Source organism: Myotis brandtii, unplaced genomic scaffold, assembly GCF_000412655.1.
Source record: "Myotis brandtii unplaced genomic scaffold, ASM41265v1 scaffold62, whole genome shotgun sequence".
Lineage (NCBI taxonomy): Eukaryota > Metazoa > Chordata > Mammalia > Chiroptera > Vespertilionidae > Myotis > Myotis brandtii.
The window spans coordinates 2,168,042-2,182,207 of record NW_005370366.1 but is presented as its reverse complement, the minus strand read 5'-3'; the positions used below and the strand labels follow the sequence as shown (position 1 = coordinate 2,182,207).

Genomic DNA, 14,166 nt, shown 5'->3' with positions numbered 1-14,166 from the left:
TTCATCAAGACCAATCTGATGAAACTCCAAGCTCATCTATGCAAAAGAGAGAGATGGTAGGTAAAAGTCTTCTTAAAGAAACAATTCTGTGCTGTCAGTATGGATCTAGAACTTCAGATAAAGTTTTAGGAAAAGAACAAGCAGTAAATACAACTAAAAACAATTGGGCTTTTTTTCCCTCAAATAATTTATCTGATGAAATATTACAGCTGAGCTCTGACGGACAACCTTATTCTAGTACAGAGGTTCTCGACCTGTGGGTCGTGACCCCTTTGGGGGTTGAACGACCCTTTCATAGCTAAGACCATTGGAAAACACATATATAGTTACATTGTTTTTGTGATTAATCACTATGCTTTAATTATGTTCAATTTGTAACAATGAAAATACATCCTGCATATCAGATATTTACATTACGATTCATAACAGTAGCAAAATTACAGTTATGAAGTAGCAACAAAAATAATGTTATGGTTGGGGGTCACCACAACATGAGGAACTGTATTAAAGGGTCACGGCATTAGGAAGGTTGAGAACCACTGTTCTAGTAGCTGGTCTGAGGGACTTCATAATTTATCTGTGAACAGAAACCAAAGAAAGATAGATGGCAAAAGCTGGCAGGGGCCAATTGATTCAATTGATCTCCATTTCTGAAGCAGCATGGGGACCAGAAAGCAGTCCAGAAACATCAATAGAGGAGAAGCTATTGATAGAAAATGAAGGTTTGTCACCTCCAGCTGAGAACACAGATTCAATCATAGAAACAGAAACAAGTATCTCTGGAAAGTGCTTACTTAAACTGGGCATATCCCAATGATTGTCTTATATTCAACAAAGAATAAGTAGAGGGGGCCAAAAAAGGATTTTCAATTTGGTACCAAACTTTAATTTACTGAGACAGAGTCATATCAATGTAAAAGAAAGGGAGAAATGTGACTTGTTAACGTTTAGCCATGGGCTAAAATTTATTTTGGAAGAAGAAAATGATAGAATTTCAGAAATAAATAATGAAGAGAAGAATGAATAATACCATATGACCTTTGATCATCCTCTATCCTGGTTTTACTCTGATATTATCAAAGATCCCCCTCTAAATGTTGGTGGAAAATTTGACTCTCATTACCTGCTAAGACTAAGTAAGGCACTATGTATATTTTTACAAAAACCTTGTTCCTTCTCCTATGCTACAATCTACATCCAGCTTTTGGAAGATATCTTTTACAAGGAAGATACCATTTTTAACTTTAAAATCTCAAACAAGAGTAGATAATATGCTAAATGACACAGGTTTTACTTCTCCAGAAATATTAAGTAGCCCATCTGATACTTTGTAATCTTTTAGGATGATTTCTGACCTTCACTTTTTAAATAAAAGGTTTGGTGAAAAATTGAACCCATGGGAAGAACCTACGCTATTACAGTTCTTACAAACTTAGGAAAACCAAGAATCAACAAACACTGACCTTGATTCACTTGAGCTGTCTTTCAACTACTAAGGCTTTGTGGATCTCTTGGAGTTCTAGTAGGAAAATTGTGCTTATTTGCTACAAATAGAAAGTTTAGTTTAACATATACAACTAATTTTTCAGGTGTTTCTACTTTGTGTTAGTGGTTTCATTTGGTTAATTGATCTGGTGATGCTTTTCAGGAGTGTAAGTGGAGGACCCATAGCAAATGGTGTTTGATCTTCAGAATTGTATCCCCTGTCCCCACCTCTGTGACCAATAGTCTTAAATGTCTTTGAGCAGGTAGAATACTTGAACTCTCAATTTAAATAGAAACTAGGAAGGGTGAAGGAGGAGGTGGGAAAACAGTGATTATGTAACATATAAAGACAGATTTCTTTTTGTTGTTTTTTAACTTTCTACATTCTACATTTCCCTTGTTTGGTACATGCCCTTTTCTTTCTTAGTCATAATATGGCATATAGATATGAGAATAGTAAAGAAGGTCATGGTAAAGATTAAATGATGAAAAAATATCATCTGCAATAGTTAAATTTAATTTTTAAAGACCGAGAAGGGCATTGAAAAGTTGATTAAAAAGGGTTCTGACTGATGATTTGAAAGGTTCCTTCAGGCTCTTAAGATTGTTTTTGTAAATGAAAAATCCATCTGTAAATAAAAGAAGTGAAAATATGATTTTTTAATATTCTAAGTAAAATTATAAGTAAATTTATCCTAAATAATAAGCATATTTAAGATGCTAAATGTCTTAAAAAAGAAATGGAGCACATGGGGGGGCAGTGGAGGTGGAAAAGGGTATAGAAAGAATAAATGATGGTGGAAAAAATGAAATAAATTTTAAAAAAAGAAGAAGAAATGGAGCACATATGCCAACATTGCCTTATCTGTAAGTCAATTGCAGGTATTAGTGATTTCATGCAATTGCACGTGTCTCCTTCCTTGAGAATAGAAGTTGTAAGAGGTGAGAGATCAAAACTCCAAGCCCTGCAGTTCTTCTGTGTCTTATAGACATTCTTTCTCTTCTGCTCCCACCAGGGTGCCTGGGCCATGTCTCTGCATCAGCTTGTCTTCCAGAGTTTATTACTTTGCCCCTAAACTTCTGCTATTCTCGACAAAGGTGGTCTTCACAGCTCAGACCGATGATGGACTAAGTCTCAGGGCCAGGGGTTCCCCATTATCAGCCTGCCTTTGAGTTCTAGCACCACAATTATAGTTTTTGTAAACTTTGTGAATAATCGCATCTTAACTGTTTGCTGCAATTTTCTATCCTCCAAGGTGTACCAAAGAAACACACCAGTTTAAAAAAATAAAATGTATTTGTTGCTTTGGGGAATTTTAAAAGATAATTGAAGTCATTTTAGGTAAGGGATTCTAGTCCAAGGCTCATACTCAGAAATTGTATGCAACAATTTTTGTGTAATTTTGTGCCATTTTTCTGGGAGAAAGTCCACAGATTTTATCAGTTTCTCAGCGGGGTCCATGACCCAAAAAAGATTAATAATCACTGCCTTAGATCAGTACCAGAAAGCATAAAGATGCTAAAGCTTCTCCTTCCTTGAATGTACAATACCGTTATAATTAACATAATGATCAAGCATCCATTAATTAAGCTTTGGAAAGCTTTTTAGAAGAAATAGACCTCATTCATCAAATAGATTACCTTCTAAATGGGGAGACAAGACTAATACAAAACAAAATTATTGCACATAGAAAATATAAATGACAGGCTTATGAATATTTTATGAGTGAGGTTAGCAGTGCTAAAAGGATGTGGAAGAGAATATGGGGTTATGATTTTGTCTGGGATGGCTTATTTGTAGAAGTGAATTATAAGCAATGTTTATACAAATGTGGCTTAAAAGAAAAATGAAAAAAATTTCACATTTAGAAATGGCATGTTCTTTAAAAAGGACAGGAGAAAACTAAGTGAAGACTGTAAAATAGTATGTGTGGCTAGGTTGGGCAAGCTAAGCACTGGTCTCTCTATGGCCAGTGGCCTTGTAAATAAGGCAGGGAACTCAAATTAAGTATTAGGAGTTCTGTAGACACAGTGGGATTATATAGTAGAGCCATACATAAATCTGAGGAAACCAAACTACCAATGTAGCTAGAAATATGTGAGTATAGGAAAAATATTTTGTGTGGTTTGGTGTGGACTTATTTATGAGCATCCTAATTGTTTATGAGGATTTCCCCCCCAGACACTGTTATGTGGAAGGCACAATTTGCAAGAGTAAATTTGCTATAGTTACAATGGTTTATACATGTCACAGGAAAGGACAACTACCTAAAATTTATGCACTGTGACAGTACCAGTTTTTATATAGTTAGTTATAGTTATATATTTGTAGTTCTATTTAATGAGAACATGAACTATGATACACATTGTTTTACATATAGATTCACATAAACATTTTCATTGAGTCTGGATAGTGTTTAGTAATAGAGGATAGAGGTTTGAGACAAACTAATTTCTGCTTTAGCTAAAATATCTTCAAAACTAGGCTTTTACCATTATGGTGGTCCAGATACCATGTTTGTATACTTTCTCATTTAAGGTATAAATCTGTGTGACAGTAGAGATAATTTGTTTCCCCCCTTTTTTTTTCTTCCACATAATCTTTATTGCCTGATGACTGTGTGGTTCCCCTTGACTGGAAGACACTGACAATGAACAATTTGCAATGGAAGACGTCAGTAAAGGTATAATTTTATGGCTTTTAAAGAAGAACTTCTCTAACTGGTTTCTTTAAAAATTTGCAGAAAACCTATTTATCAAATGTAACATGAAGGGCCACATCTCTTATATTAAATTAGACAAAGAATATATGTGCATGGGTGGGTAATAGATGCACATGTCTTTCAGTTAATCCCAAAGAGAAAGTTGCATTTATTCCCTAACTTCATGTGGTGTAAGTTAGTATAAGGGCCCACTGAGTGACCAAGGTGGCCATTTAGGAGAAACTTTTTCTCCTGTCCAACCTGCAGTCTGATCCTGATATAACAGAGGTACAACCACAAATTAGGTTCCTTTTACTTGATTTATGCCAGGGCTGACCAGCAGATCCTGAGCGACAGATGAATGGATTACTTAACACAATGTTTGCTGTGAAAGAGAGGGCTAAGGGACTGCCTGACTAAAGAAACCAGACAGCCTTGATCGCCTGCCTCATTAGGCTTTTATTGTAACAGCAGTTTGAGGTAAAGTTTATCTTTTAGATACAATTGGTAGGGTAAGTAATCTTAGAAGGACACATGTGTCTGCAGTGTCCTTTAAGCAAGGACACCCAAAGATTAAGCATAAGGATTCCAGTAAACACCCAGGTGTCTGCACATGCACAGACTTATTTGGAAAGGTCCAGGAATAATTAGGGGTGCCGCCTTTGGCACTCCCCTAAGTCGGAATTCCGATAAACAGGGTGGGGGGCCTTCTGCACACTTCCCTTTTCTCGGAATATCCTCCTTACAAACTTTCCAACCAAGTCTCGTGCGCTCCCCAACAGATTTGGAAGTGCCTCATTATTGGTGCTCTGTTGGTCCATAGTGAGAGACATGACTATTCTGACAGGCTTTAGATTTCCAAGTGGCTGGAGGAGGACAGGCTGGAAAAGCCAGTCCTCTATATAACAGAATAGGGAGAGGGTGGCTGGGGTAATGATGATGATTTAAATGTGCTCAGAGACAATGCTAGGGATATATTTTGAGATAAATAGTAAAATTAAAATTTAGTGAAATATTATAGAATTATATAGTTCAGGATAGTAAGTATTTTTAAATTGTTCATATAAACACTGCTATGGGAAAAGTAGATTGTTTTAAATATACATTTTTATTGATTTCAGAGAGAAGGGAGAGGGAGAGAGAGAGATAGAAAAATCAATGAAGAGAATCATTGATTGGCTGCCTCCTGCACACCTCACACTAGGGATCAAGCCTACAACCCACATATGCCCTGATGGGGAATCAAACCTGTGACTTCCTGGTTCATAGGTCGACACTCAACCACTTAGCCATGCCAGCTGGGCAGATTGTTTTATATGCCCAGTTAGTATAACAAAATATATTTTTTCTAAACTTCTTATTTGTCCTTATTCCTCATAGCAATCTATTGCTACCTAAACATGCACATACACACACACACACACACACACACACACACACACACCTCCCAATACTTTAAATGTTTAAATTGATACTTGCGGTTATGTTTCTTTTGTCATCCTGGAAGTGTCTCTACATGAGTTAAATGACAGTGCAAACTTCACCCCAATGTCAAATATGTTTTTAAATTATAATTTCTAGAAAAGAAAAGAGGATTCGTTAAGAAATGAGAATTTCTTGAACTTTAAGTACTGTACAACTTATTCCAGAGATCTCTATATGATCAGAAGGAAGTGGGTTTTGACATTATTTGGTTGTAATAGTTCATAGAACCACGATTACAGAATAAACATAAAACATGTAGTATTAAACCATATCAACCCTGTGTGTTAATGCACATGTGATATGTTTATTTCCTTTAAGTGTAGATCTTCTTGTGGAATACAACAAAACTTAGAGTGTTGCTACCAACTTTATTTTCCAACTTCATTGGTTAGAACATATATGAGGAGTTCACCACTGCTCTGACTGACATGTGATGAGGGCTAACAATTAAGGAAATGGGTTATATTTAAGTGTTAAAGGAATCGCTAAGAAAAGAGGTAAAACATGTAGACAAACTCGTGTTATATTTTATATTTTAAACTTGACATCAAGCTGATGTGGACGAAAGGGGCCACATGCTGACCTGACAAGCTCAGGAAAGGCCTGCATAGCAGTCTTGCAGACTCAGAGACCTAAAGTAACCACAAAGAATGGTCTGAAATTAAACTTTAACTAAAAGCAGTTATGGTGGGCAGTTATGTCCTAGGCCAGTATCTTCACTGATAAGGTCAACTGAGCCCATCTGTCTTTTTGCATCTATGATAACATACCCTTGAAATGTCTGGGTAACTTGTGACTTCCCTGTATCTGGAGCCCCTGGGGCACAACCAAATGTGCTGGGCCCCAGGACAGATACCACAAATTCCTTCATCATCATGTTAATTGTTCCTGCACCCACCTAAGTATGTGTCCATCATTTTACTTTTTATCCTATCCCAGAGGTTTCCCCGCTTTGCTTAATCCCACCTCCTTAAATCTGTCACCAATGAATTTCATGTATAAATACGGATGTAACCCTGCCATTCTTCGGAGCACTATCTCAATTCGTTGAGGTTCTGCTTCCCGGCATATGTCGACAGTTTGGCTCAAATAAACTCACAAAAATTCTTTACAGGTTTCAATGGTTTTTTACATTAACGCTGACATGAGACTAAGCACACTCTACATTTTTTCCAATGTGTAAATCATGAAAGAAACAGCTGCTATGTATGTGTCTGCATTTGATAAGAATTGAATGCATTTACCATATGTTTTCTCTTTTCATTTTAACTCATTTCTAAGAGTAGTCTGTTTCCCTTTCAGAATGAGAAATACACATACACCCAGTAAAAATATTTTTGTTTGTTTTAAACCTGTTCTGCCTAAAGGAAAAGGAGACAGAGTAAAGATTTGAGGGAAGTGTTTAGAGATTTGAAGGACCACTAGAAAATGGAGGATACATACTGTGTAATGTTTGTTCCCCCCACATCCCGCATGGTTCAGGGTTCAGGATCTGGAAGAGGTCCGCACGCAAATGAAAGAGACAAGACAAGAAATAATAATTTGGAAATATTGGGGGACCAGGCAGGTAAGTCCAACTCAAGAGGAAGGACTTCCACTGGGGCTCAGGCCTCGCCAACCTTTTATTGTTTTGGGATACACCCATGGCCCTTAGGCAGGCAATTTCCAGTAACAGGCAGACTAGCCCATCAGCAAGGATTTACATGATAATAAATGGGGAAGTTGCTTCAGCTACCATTGTCTGGACTAACAGTGAGTACACAGCTCTGACCTTTGCCAGGGCTTCAAGGGTCACCAGCCTTCCGGGTTCCTTGTCCACACCTCTCTGCTAGTGAAGACAATAGGTGGCCTCCCACAACATACCATATGGGAAGAGATAAGGGGCTTTGAGGATCTAGTGGTAAAAACATTCCTGCCCTCGTGGGGTTTACGTTAGGACCCAAGTTAGGAAGGGAGAGTTTTCCCTTCCCCCCAGAGGTGGTCCCAGTGTGACACCAGGACAGCAACAAGCATTTGGCTGTGGGCCGTTCAGGAGACTTTCCTATCCGCCAAATTTGGATGTTTTGTGTCAAGGACACTTTCTGGACCATACTTGTGATTTTTATGTTCATTTTCCACATCCCTGCTAAACTGCTCTCTGTAAACCTGGTCTTCTCTTCACAGAGCAGTCATCCCATATTATTAATCTTGTCATGTTGGGGAAATTTATGAGTGTTGTGCTATATACAAATTTTTTTTTACAATTATAATGAAAACGGACCTCCCTGTTTAGTGTTTGGCATAATGTACTCATCAGTGGGCTTCAAGGGGCAAATAGAAAGTTAGAAAGGGAAATAGCAGGAGAAAGTAGTTGGCTCTGGGAGCCACATTGTCTATTTCAAAATCCTCACTCCTTTTAAAGAAGCTGGGTTCCAATCTTGAAGCTACTGATGACTGATAATCTTAAATTACTCTCTCACAGCGTCGATTTCTTCTCACAGCCTTGATTTCTTCACCTGTAAAAAAATAGGTTTATGATGCCAACCTGTCATAGGGATGAAATGAAATAACTTGTTCAAAGTACTTAGCATAGTGCCTGAGAAATAATAGGGTCTTAGGTTTAATTCCCTTCTCCTAAATATCTCCTTGGGTTTAAGCATTGTTGTTGTTTTTATAATCCTCACCCAAGAATATTTTTTCCATTGGTTTTTAGAGAGAGTAAAAGGGAAGGAGGAGGTGGGGTGCACAGAGATAGATAGAGATAGAGATAGATATAGATATAAATATATCTATATCTATATATATTCTATCTAATAGAGGGAATATGCTAATTGACCCTCACACTGTCGCAAAGATGGCGGCACCCACAGCCAATAAGGAGGGAATATGCTAATTTACTGCCATTCCCTCAAAGATGGCGGTGCCCACAGCCACAAGATGGCTGGCAGGTGTGGGCAGTTAGGGGCGACCAGGCCTGCAGGGGAGGACAGTTGGGGGCGACCGGGCCGGCAGGAGAACAGTTAGGTGTCGATTAGGCTGACAGGGGAGTGGTTAGGGGGGGGTCAGGCTGGCAGGCAGAAGCAGTTAGGGCAATCAGGCAGGTAGGCAGGTGAGCAGTTAGGAGCCAGCAGTCCTGGACTGTGAGAGAGATCGGGACTAAACTGTCAGTTGGACATCCCCCAAGGGGTCCCAGTTTGGAGAGGGTGCAGGCCAGACTGAGGGACAACCCCCCTCCCCATGCATGAATTTTGTGCACCGGGCCTCTAGTACAAGAGATAAGTAATCAACTCTAAACACCTATGACAGTCAAAGAGAAGCAATGAGAAATGACATCTATGTCAGCTGAGTAAGACTATCCCTACCCCTTATCTCTTCCCTCTTCCTGGTTTCAGCCCTGGAGGATCAGATGACCTAACTACAGTCAAGGACTACAAGGAAGGGGCTAAGAAAGACAAGCACACCAAGTAAAGAAAGAAAGCACACAACTCATGTACTCCCATTATGGTCTCCCAGCTCAGAGGCCGGCAAGTCAGGCGGGGAACGTTGGAGTCTGCAGTCACTGGAGCAAGCAAGCCTCATGTTCGCTTCCAGCTGCCTGGCTGCCGGCCGCCATCTTGGCTGACAGTTAATTTGCATAAGGATATGCTGATTAGCCAATGGGAAGGGTAGCGGTCGTACGCCAATTACCATGTTTCTCTTTTATTAGTGTAGATAGATAGATAGAGAGAGAGAGAGAGAGAGAGAGAGAGAAACATCAGTGTGAGAGAGACACATCAACTGGTTGCCTTGTCTGGGGACAGAACCTGCAACCAGGGTGCATGCCCTTGACCAGAATCAAACCTGCAACCTTTTGGTCCTCTGGCCCTAGGCTCCAACCACTGAGCAAACCAGTCAGGGCAAGCATTGTTTTTTAAATGCCCCTGGCAAAATAGAAATTGTTTTATCATGGAGAGCAAGTTTAAGACTCAATAGGCCTGTTAATACATTTGCATGAATTAGTGTATTGATTATTGACTTTATCATGTAAATAGCTGATCCACAGGTTTTGATTTAGAGACAGGAGGTTGGGCAACATCAGGGAGACAGGCTCTTGAATGAGTCAGGACCAAGCAGGATGTGGGGATTGTGGGGACACTGTGGAGCCCTAGATACCAGCAGAGTGGTATAAATAGGGAAACCGTCTGGAAAACTGACAAAAGAACCATCATCATTTTGTCTGGGCTTGTGTTTGTTTGCTGTTGAAGACCCTAATCAAGAAAGAGTGCTCAGTGTGTGAGAAATGGCTCACCCGTCCAAATTTCAAACGACGGACTGGGAAACAGAAGCATGGCGAAAAGGAGACTTTTAATAACACTCTCAAGAACAGGCATCCATTGTACAGGATCATGAGTAGAGCAAGAAACATAGCCTATATATTTAGACCTTCCTCCAGTTCCTCATTGGCTGAGTACTATTTGATCACCTATTTCCTAATAGGTCAGCTAGGTCTTGCTGTCTCCCATTGGGTTATTTTTAAAAATGGGCTGGGGCCTTCTCTAGTTGCCTCCACTTCCCTTTGTCTAGGGCAGTGGTTCTCAACCTTCCTAATGCCGCGACCCTTTAATACAGTTCCTCATGTTGTGGTGACCCCCAATTTCATTGTTACAAATTGAACATAATTAAAGCATAGTGATTAATCACAAAAACAATATGTAATTATAGATGTGTTTTCTGATGGTCTTAGGCGACCCCTGTGAAATGATTGTTTGACCCCAAAAGGGGTCGCGACCCACAGGTTGAGAACCGCTGGTCTAGAAGAATCTTCTTAGGACAGGTGCTGTCAGCCTCGTGCACAGCTCTCATCCTCTCTCCCCACCCCCACATCCAGTTTGCTCTGGGGAAATTCAGCAGCAGCCTCCTGGCCACATACTGTTTCTTTTCTATGAAGATAAATCAGAGACATATTTCTTACAAGTGCCAACCCAGAGGATTATTTCCAGCAATTAGTTATCTCAATAATAAAATACTGAACAAAAGAGGTAACAAACATTTTATTACCTAATTTTGAAGATGTGTGCATACTCTAATTTGTTTTATAAAAGAAAATAAGGCACAGAAAACTTGAGTATTGCATTTTAAAAATTGTATTATGATAGAAGGCTAGGCCCTATATCCAAGTATGGGCCCTTGATTCCATTTCTAGATTTCTGAAATCCAAAAAGCTCTGAAAACCAAAAGTTGATTTTATTTTGTTTGTCATTAAAACTAAATTGTTAGCAAAACTTGATCCAGCAGACAGGTTAATTTTACTCATTTATCCCACTTTGTATGACAATGCATAGATTTCACTGCAGAAATATTAATGTTTAATCACTGGGAGTGGCCCCAACCCTCACTGAGTTTACTAGTAAGGTTATACAAATAAACAAATAAACACACTTTATGAATTCTGAAACACATCTGACCTCAAGGATTTTGGTTAGGGATCGTGGGACTTGCACTATACAACAGACTCCTTTTTAAAATTATGTTTTAGTTTAGTTTGTACTTAACAAACTTCAAATATGAGAATTCTGATACTGGATTTTTGGACTGGAAAGCACAGTGTTACCCTGGGCAGGATGGTTCCCCGGATTCTTTGTCCATTGGAGTCGAAGAATAAATCCATGGATAAAAGATGGTATAGCAAAGGTGGAAATTTATGGAAGAACAAGTACAGACTCCCACGTGGGGAGGAGGAAAGAGTCCCACCAACTATCTGTTTCCACTGTTTATAAAGGCTGCATGTCCCTATGTCCTGATATCCCTTCTGATTGGTCAGTATTCCCTTTTGAATTGGTTACTATAATAACTCCTGAGCTCAAAGGTCAAACATCACACAGGACATGTGTGGCCCTCCTCCCTCTGGACTCTGGACTTCCTTTTTCCTTCTTTGTTTTGTAAATATAGACCTTTTGCTACTCCCAGTTTCCTTGTCTTATGGAAATGTAACTGCTGCCTCTCCCTTGTATTACGGAAATATAACTGTTGCTGCTCCCTTGTCTTATGGAAATGTAATTTCACTCAGTCTCTCTTGTCTTATGGAAATGTACCCTTTTGCAACTCTATAGCCCTGTATTTTTTCATGGACCCCCAATTCTAAAATTTCCCTAAATCTGCCTATTTCACTCCTAAAAATTCCTATTTCAATTTGTATCTGATAAATATAAGTCTGTTTTCAGACAGGGAGCCTCACCCATCTTATCCCACTCTATCCCACTCCTCCCCACCCTGTCTCATCTTCTCCACAGAGTACACCTGTAGGCTTCCCTGAAGGGCAGCTGCCTGATTCGGTGCATGTTTGTTTCTTTAACCTTTGGGTCTTTGGGGTTTGTTTGTTTGTTTGTTTGGGGTTTTTTTGGTGGTGCTGCCAGAGAGCTGGCATTAGCTCCTTCTAACCCTCCCCCACCCTCCACCCTTGGCCTTCATCACCCTATTGTCTGTGTCCATGGGATATGCATATATGCATACAGTTCTTTGGTTGATTTCTTCCCAAACAACACCCCCCTCCCCGCCCCCGATATTCTGCAATCTGTTCTAGGTCTCTGGATCTATTTTGTTCATTAGATTCCACATATGAGTGAGATCATGTGATACTTGTCTTTCTCTGACTGGCTTATTTTGCTTAGCATAATACTCTCCAGGTCCCTCTATGCTGTCTCAAAGGGTAAGAGATCTTTTTTACTGCTGCATAGTATTCCATTGTATAAATGTCCCACAGCTTTTTTATCCACTCATCTACTTATGGGAACTTGGGCTGTTTCCAGATCTTAGCTATTGCAAATTGTGCTGCTATGAACATAGTGGGGCAAACATTCTTTATGATTGGTGTTTCGGGTTTCTTAGGATATATTCCTAGAAGTGGGATTGAAACTGGACAACCAATGGGTCCCGGTTGCCTGTCACTACTTGAGTCAAGTAAGCAAAGACAGATTTGAATCATACATGAGCGTACAATCATACAATAATGCTGATAGTATGAGAGAGCAGCAGGTCATCCACAAAAATCTGCTCTGCAGCCCTCCCTTCCCCCATAAGCCAGTTGCTTATATAGGGTAGGACAAGGATTGCATGGGGAAGTAGAGATTACAGGCTTGGGGAAGCAGGCTAATCAGGCTGGGGTGGGACTCCATTGTTTGGGCAACAAGGTTGTTAATCTTTCCATGATAATAGGCAGTTCTTGAATGAGAATGGACCACATTCCAAGGTTGACTCCCAGGTCTGGGGGGCTTACAACTCTCAGACAAGTTAGAATGTCCTTTCTTTAACCAACATAAGGCAATCATGATTTACAGGGCATGATTGATATTTCCCATAACCATAGCTAGTCCCCAATATTCTATTTCTGCCCCTAACAGTATGGCACATGTTATAGGGTAAACTTTTTGTACAGGCTTCAAATTTAGCTCTCTTTGAATATTCACTGGTTCAAGCAAAGTAGTTTGGAATGCCTTCAAAGATTCATTTCACTACAAAAAGGAATAGACCTTCTGGGGTCTGAAGGGATTGATACTTAAAGACACTCCAGTCAGCAGGGGGTCATGTTGAGCATTCTACAGACAGAATTTTTTCAAATCTGCAGTAGCCTGGGAAACCTTCAAGAGTTGAGTCCCACCTCCAGCTGGAGCTGTTGAAGCACTTTCTACAAAGTGGTGATGCTGGAGGAACCAGACATGCATGAGAACCGGGCAGATTTGTTGGTAGTTGAGTCGGCCTGTCATGGGTCCAATGGGCCAGATAGTGGGGCTGCGAAGCAAGGGCCAAAATTTAGTGTGTATTTTAATCTCAGTTTGCACTAGCCACATTTCAAATGGGTCTAGTCCTAGACCAGTGATGGCGAACCTATGACACACGTGTCAGAGGTGACACGCGAACTCATTTTTTTGGTTGATTTTTCTTTGTTAAATGGCATTTAAATATATAAAATAAATATCAAAAATATACATCTTTGTTTTACTATGGTTGCAAATATCAAAAAATTTCTATATGTGACATGGCACCAGAGTTAAGTTAGGGTTTTTCAAAATGCTGTCACGCAGAGCTCAAAAGGTTCGCCATCACTGTCCTAGACAGTCAAAGTCTAGAATGAAAAAGGTAGTATTTGATTGAGGCTGGGCAAAAGCATTCTGGTAAGAAGTATGATAGGATACATACATTATAAGTGTTACTGTTTTTATGATTCATGTAACAGGGTGGAGCATAAGTTTACAGTTGTTTGTATAGAAAATACAATTGTCAATGTAAGAAACATTCAAACCTGTAGAGAATTTTTGTGAATTTACTTGAGCCAAACTGTCCACAATTGCCAGAAAGCAAAATCTCAACAGATTGAGAAAATGCTCCAGAGAATGGAAGTTTTGCATCTTATTTTATACATTATGTTGTGGCAGAATGCATGGGAGAATGATCAGCCAGCACTCTGAGGGAAGAAAGTTTAACCTTTATTTCGCAGATCTGCTAGTCCAGGGGAATTCCAGATCCAAAGCCTGAACTGAAC

The 14,166-nt window shown here is 39.6% G+C and overlaps 1 pseudogene; it reads right to left on the bottom strand.

Annotated features, from left to right (window-relative positions):
• Nucleotides 1-13,119: 13,119 nt before the first annotated feature.
• Nucleotides 13,120-13,422, bottom strand: LOC102245963 (annotated as a pseudogene).
• Between the last annotated feature and the right edge of the window lie 744 nt (nt 13,423-14,166).